Here is a 6,165-nt window from a genome sequence, read left to right as displayed (position 1 = left end):
ACACACCAAGGCACATTATAATTACATTACCCAAGTTAAAGATAAAGAGACGACCTTAAAAGAAGTAAGAAAAAATGAGACAATTACCTACCAAGAAATTCCCTTAAGACAACCAGCTGATTTCTCAAAAGAAACCTTACAGGCAAGAAGGGGCTAGAAAGAAGTATTGGAAGTCATGAAAGGCAAGGACCTCCATCTACAATTACTTTATCCAGCAAAGCTTTCATTTAGAGTGCAAGGGCAGATAAAGTGCTTCCCAGATAAGGTCAAGTTAAAAGAGTTCATCATTACCAAGCCCTTATTATATGAAATGTTTAAGGGACTCATCTAAGAAAAAGAAGATGATCAAAACTGTGGACAGTAAAATGACAACAAACTCACAACTATTAACAACTGAACCTAAGAAAAAATGAACTAAGCAAAAACTTACAATAGGAATAGAATTACAGAAATGGAGATCATATGGAGTGTTATCAGTGGAGAGGTGGGAGGAGGAGAATGGGGAAAAGGTACAGAGAATAAGAAACATAAATTGAAGGTACAAACTAGACAGGGGGAGGTTAAGAATAGTAGAGGGAATGGAGAAGTCAAGGAACTTGTATGTTTGACCCACAGATATGAACTAAGTGGGAATGCTGGTGGGGAGGGTGAAGGGCAGAGGGGAATAAAGGGAAGAAAGAAATGGGACAACTGTAATAGCACAATCAATAAATTATACTGAAAAAAGGAGATTCTTGAATGTACAGATTTGTGTCTTCCATAAAATTTTGTAAGTTTCTGACAAGTATTTCTTTAGATAGTTATTACCTGGTTCATAGGTTTTTTTCTGTGATAAAAAAATTGTTAGACTTGGACTTTGACATATCCCAGTGGACCACTTTGTCTCATTGCTTTTCAGATTTTTGTTTTGTTTTGTCTTTCAGCAGCTGAAGCATTTTCTATTAGATATTGACCTTTTTGTGTGATTCTACTTGGAGTACACTGAGTTTCTGGAATGGTCAGGTTAATGATTTACAGCTAATTTTCATTGATATACTTGAAGAAGCCCTTCAATCAGGTTCTGCATATTTTCTTCATATTTTAATTGACTCTGATTTCATAATCTCTGTTGATTTATCTTCATCTATGGATTTGTTCTCAAATATGATGCTGAACTTTTCTAATGAATTAGTGAATGTTCATTTTAGTTTTAGTTCAGATCCCTGTATATCTGTGTGTGTATATCCACACACACAAAAAAATAAGATTAAATCCACTACCCTGCCACAATCACAATTCACAGTTTCTATTAACTGTGTTGTTCCTGATAATTGGTCACACTTTTCTATTTCTTTGCCTGTCTCAACTTTTCTTGTTGTTGGAAATGTAAATTTTAGATATAATATTGTAGCAAAATTGAATTCTTACTTTTTTCTCTCTCTCTCCCATGGTTTCTCCCCTGTCTCTTTGTTCTTTATTTTATTGTAGCAAGTGTGGACTCAAACTATGGAAAATGCACCCCTCCTTTATTTTCTTTCCACAATTGCAACCTCTCATATCTTCCACTGAAACACATTGAAAGTTCGGCTGATATTTAAGCTTTATTTAGCTTTCTCTTACAGCTGGGATTGCTGTGCCTCCCTTCAAGTCTAAATACAACCCAGTCAGCTAGAAAAGTATGGAGAGCTTGCCATTGGCCTTCTGGCTCTTTTCAAAAAAAGAATCTTCATGCTAGCCCTGGCTGGGTAGTTCAGTTGGTTAGAGCATTGTCCCAATATGCCTGTTGTGGTAAATTTAAAAAATAAATAAATAAAGAAATCTTCATGCTAAATTCTTCTTTAGAAACCAATGACTCCTCTGCCGCCCAGGGTCGTCACAGGGGTTTGGAGTGCTACTACCTTTTGCAACAACATGGATGGAAGTGGAAAGCATTATGCTGAGTGAAATAGGCCAGGTGCTGAAAGACAAATACCATATGATCTCACCTTTAACAGGAAGCTAAACAACAAAACAAACAAGCAAGCAGAAAAAAAAAAAAAAAAAACAAAGACACTGAAATAGAGAACAAGGGGATAGTGACCAGAGGGGAGAAGGAAGGGAAGTTAAGGGGAAAAATGGGGAGGGATTTGGAGGAACAAATAGGAAGGACACAGGGAGGAGAACTAAAGGGGGTGGAAATGGGAGGGAGGTGGGGAGCAAGGGGCGGGGGAGGCTGGGATGGGAAAAATAGACAAAAAAACTGTACTTGAAAAATAACTAAATAAAATTAATTTTAAAAAAGAAACCAATGAATGATTCATTTCAGATGAAAAGGTTAGGCTAGAAGATCAGAAGGTTTTCCCAATTGTTTCCTACTCAATTTGTTGCATTTACTGACAATATCTCCACTGGTTTATACCACTTTGTTAAAATAAATTCCACCATCTTTAGCAACAATGTTGCTAGTTTTTCCATCCTTCCCCCACTTGTAAAATCAGTTCTCACCAGCCCATTTGGGAGGACAGCAACTTAGCAAAAAAGGCCTCATATTTTCACTGTTACTATGCAAAACTGTATCAGTTTGTAAGAGTAAATTGCTTCTTAATCTCTAGTTCTCCTTTGACTGATTTACACAGTTCCCAAAAATGCTTGTTAGTGACAATTTTGAACAATGTTATTTATTTTTTCATTTAGGGAGAGGATTGGTCAGACTATTCATGCTAATAAATCCAGATGTCTGTAGTAGTTTATATGCCCTGGGTCTTTTGTTGAGGTAAGATCTGCTTCTTTGTTTATTTTTACAAACCAGAAATAGGCAAAAGGGGTTTCCTGATAAATAATTTTGTGTTAGGTTTGGGGGAATAAAAAAGAAGCCTAAAGTAGACTTCCTTGATATATTGATTTTTCCAAGGACAGGTATGTTGGGAAATATGGCATCTAACATAACCATCTTGATCATATGCAAACAGCAAATGGGGAGGAAAAAGTTGGGGCTAGGAAATTGGGTTCTTGTTAGCTATGGTGTGTTGAGGGGATCTGAGCAGTTCAATTAGTCTCTGAGTTTTAACATTATCCATTAATATAAATAGTTTGAACTATATGGTTTTGCAGGACTCTTTGGGCTGTAAAGTAGCTGCCATGGAGTCAATTTTAATATATGGTTTCTTGGTCTCTGCCCTGAATTCCCAATTCAGTGGGAGAAGAGGGACTTGAGGGTGGGGAAGGCCTTTATTTTTAACAATAATTTCTGGAGATTCTATGGTGGACCCAGAATTTGGAGTCACTGCCTCAATGCCCCCCATGATTTGTTCATTCTTCCTCTGTCATATATCAGGTAGCATAAGCAGGCATTCTTTTTTTCTGAGCAATTATGCAGCATCTTTGCAATTCATTGTGTTTCCTTGAAATAAACAATGGTTTCTTATTTTTCTCTACTGATTATGGTACCTGGTTCAGACAAGGGACCAGGTATCTAGGTGTCAGTAGTTCAGCAAAAAGATATTGTTTACTTACTGAAAATGCTGGCACAGTTCTCTTCACATGAGCCAGTAATGAATTTGAGGCCAGAGAATTTGGGGGAAAACCCTTGCATTGGTCTCATGTTGTCTACTCACATCCCTGAGAAAAAATGTGTTTGCTTTTGGTCTGCCTCAGACTTCTCTTTTAAAATCTTAGAATTCAAGAGAAAGGTAAGAAATCATAGCATGATGTAAGCTTTCTGGGGATACATAAGAGTGTGAATAGCATTAGAACTTCCAGTAAAAGAAACATGGGTTGGCATGCATAGGCACTAAAATGAAACCTGTGAACAATGACAAATGAAAAGAGATAAGATTGGAAGAATTCACAGACTCTCCCACTTTTGCCTTCTGCTGTTTGTATATCACTGGAAGTCTAGATGGTACACATACATAAAGCACTAATTATTTTCTCTTAGCTTAGTGGCATAGAAAGCTAGGTTGGAGTGAGGGTACTGAGAAATATAATTGGTAAAAATGTCTAGATAATGTTAAAAATAGTGAAGGACCAAACACATTTCATCATTATATACAGGCATACCTCAGAGATATTGCAGGTTCTATTCCAGACTGCTGCAGTAAAGTGAATAGCATAATAAAGGGAGTAGATATCTCTTTGCTGAAGGAGGGTCTTGCCTTCAAATTTGTAATAAAGCACATCTGTGAAGTGCAATACAGTGAAACACAAGAAACAATGTATACCTGTAGTGTAATGTTCATATTGCTTTAACTTTTTCAGTAATATTTTTGCAGTCAGTTGCCTTTTTGTGCCTCACACATTTGTGAGTTTTGCAAAACAAGGAATAGTGTCCTCCACTGGAAACTAACACTGAGCAAAGTTTCTTGCACAAAATCATAAGGAGAGAAATGGGTGATCTGCAAGGCAGACTCAGTTTGTACCAATTAATTGTAATCTCAGTCAAGACAGTATAAACTCTTCAGATATCTGATAGGATTATGGCCTCAAAAAAATTGAATGATTCAGAAGAGAGCTGGTAGGTACAATTTATCACAAAATGTTGAAAGATCTGGAAGGCAGTACAGTGTACTAGATCAACAGTAACTGCATGTTTTTTCCATCCATCATCCAGTGACAATAGAGATGACAGTTTATTTGCAGAAGATAACATTCTGTATATTTTAATATGACATTTGCTACAGGATGCTGAGTTCTTTCGAAACAACTCACATTGTTAAACATATTTTTGTTCATTTACACAGTTGAAAAATGTATTTGTGTAGTTCTTGAAAATGTTAAATTTCACTCTTCTTTAATCTCAGTAAAATATATCTCCCCTAATGCTGGTTCCTGACAAATTTCCAGATACACTTAGCCTTTAAAATCAATCCCATGTCATTCATTTCTCATCAACTTAGAACAAATAAGAGTCACGGAAGTGTTGTGCATTTTTTGGTGTTAAAGATTATGATTATAAATATTATAAGACACTGGAAATCTTAAATTTAAATTAATAACCACACAGGAGAGCAATTTTATGTCATTCTGTGTTCTTCAGCTCAAGGGTTTTATTTTGGATGAACGAGTGCACACTTCTACTCTGGCAAATGAGCATTTATAGATACACTTTGGGTAAGATGAAGTGAAGATGAAACAAGATTTATAATTAGAGGCAAAATTTTAGGAAAGATTAAAATGTCTCAATAAAGCCATTGGTTGATATAGTGATATTATATATTTAAATCACAATACAAATGACTTTATAGAATTTTTTTAAATTATGCAATTTTTATTAGTCTCAGGAATGGCTCCAATTTAAGTTTCTCTCAGATCTGCTGGGTCTAATCTGTCATCCTGGAACTGCTGCTTTCCCCAGTTTCGGCGTCTTGCTTTTAGATAGCTGCCAACAATTAGGTCCTTCCCCCAGGCAAGGTGCACTGGGTTTAGCCATTGCATTGATCATAAATCACTTAGGAAGCCTGCAGCTGACTCAGATAGCTGCTGAAACTGTAGTATTATTGTGTGTCTGGTCTTTATTTCCAGTCTGTGACTGTTTTCTGCTCTTCTTTGCTTCACAGGCCCTTGCTCAGTCCACTGAGCTATACCAGCCAGGGCTGTTTTCTGCTCTTCTGTGTGATCGCTCTGGCTGCTGACTTCTCCCCTACACTTTTGAATCCCAACTTTGTGATCTAGGTGCATGTGTGTGTCCCCACTCTCCCTGGTTGTAGACCCTGCGCCTTGCCTGCACTCTGGTGATTGCCTCCTTGGTTTCATTGTCCATTTGACTAATTTCTGACCTTATCTGTAAATTAGAACTCTCAGACAAATAAATAATTCTCAATATTGCAGCTGCATTTTCTTTTTTATGAAATACTTATTTTTATTATAAAAACATTACATTTTTACATCGTTTCATTTGCTTTTAATAAATCTATTATCTGACTTAAACCTATTCAGCAAAATGTCAATAAATTATATAAATCATAGTTTGGACCTTTTAAAAAAAGATTTTATTTATTTATTTTTAGAGAGAGGAAGGGAGAGTGAAAAAGTAGAGAAACATCAATGTGTGACTGCCTCTCATGTGCCCCCTACTGGGGACCTGGCCTGCAACCCAGGCACGTGCCCTGACTGGGAATTGAACTGGCGATCCTTTGGTTTGCAGGTTCTCAATCCACTGAGCTACATCACCCTGGGCTGTAGTTTGGGTCTGTTAAAAACTAGGAACAT

The sequence above is a fragment of the Artibeus jamaicensis genome, unplaced genomic scaffold (genome assembly GCF_021234435.1).
Source record: "Artibeus jamaicensis isolate MK-2021 breed Jamaican fruit bat unplaced genomic scaffold, CSHL_Jam_final contig_476, whole genome shotgun sequence".
Lineage (NCBI taxonomy): Eukaryota > Metazoa > Chordata > Mammalia > Chiroptera > Phyllostomidae > Artibeus > Artibeus jamaicensis.
Note: the sequence above shows the minus strand (reverse complement) of the source record.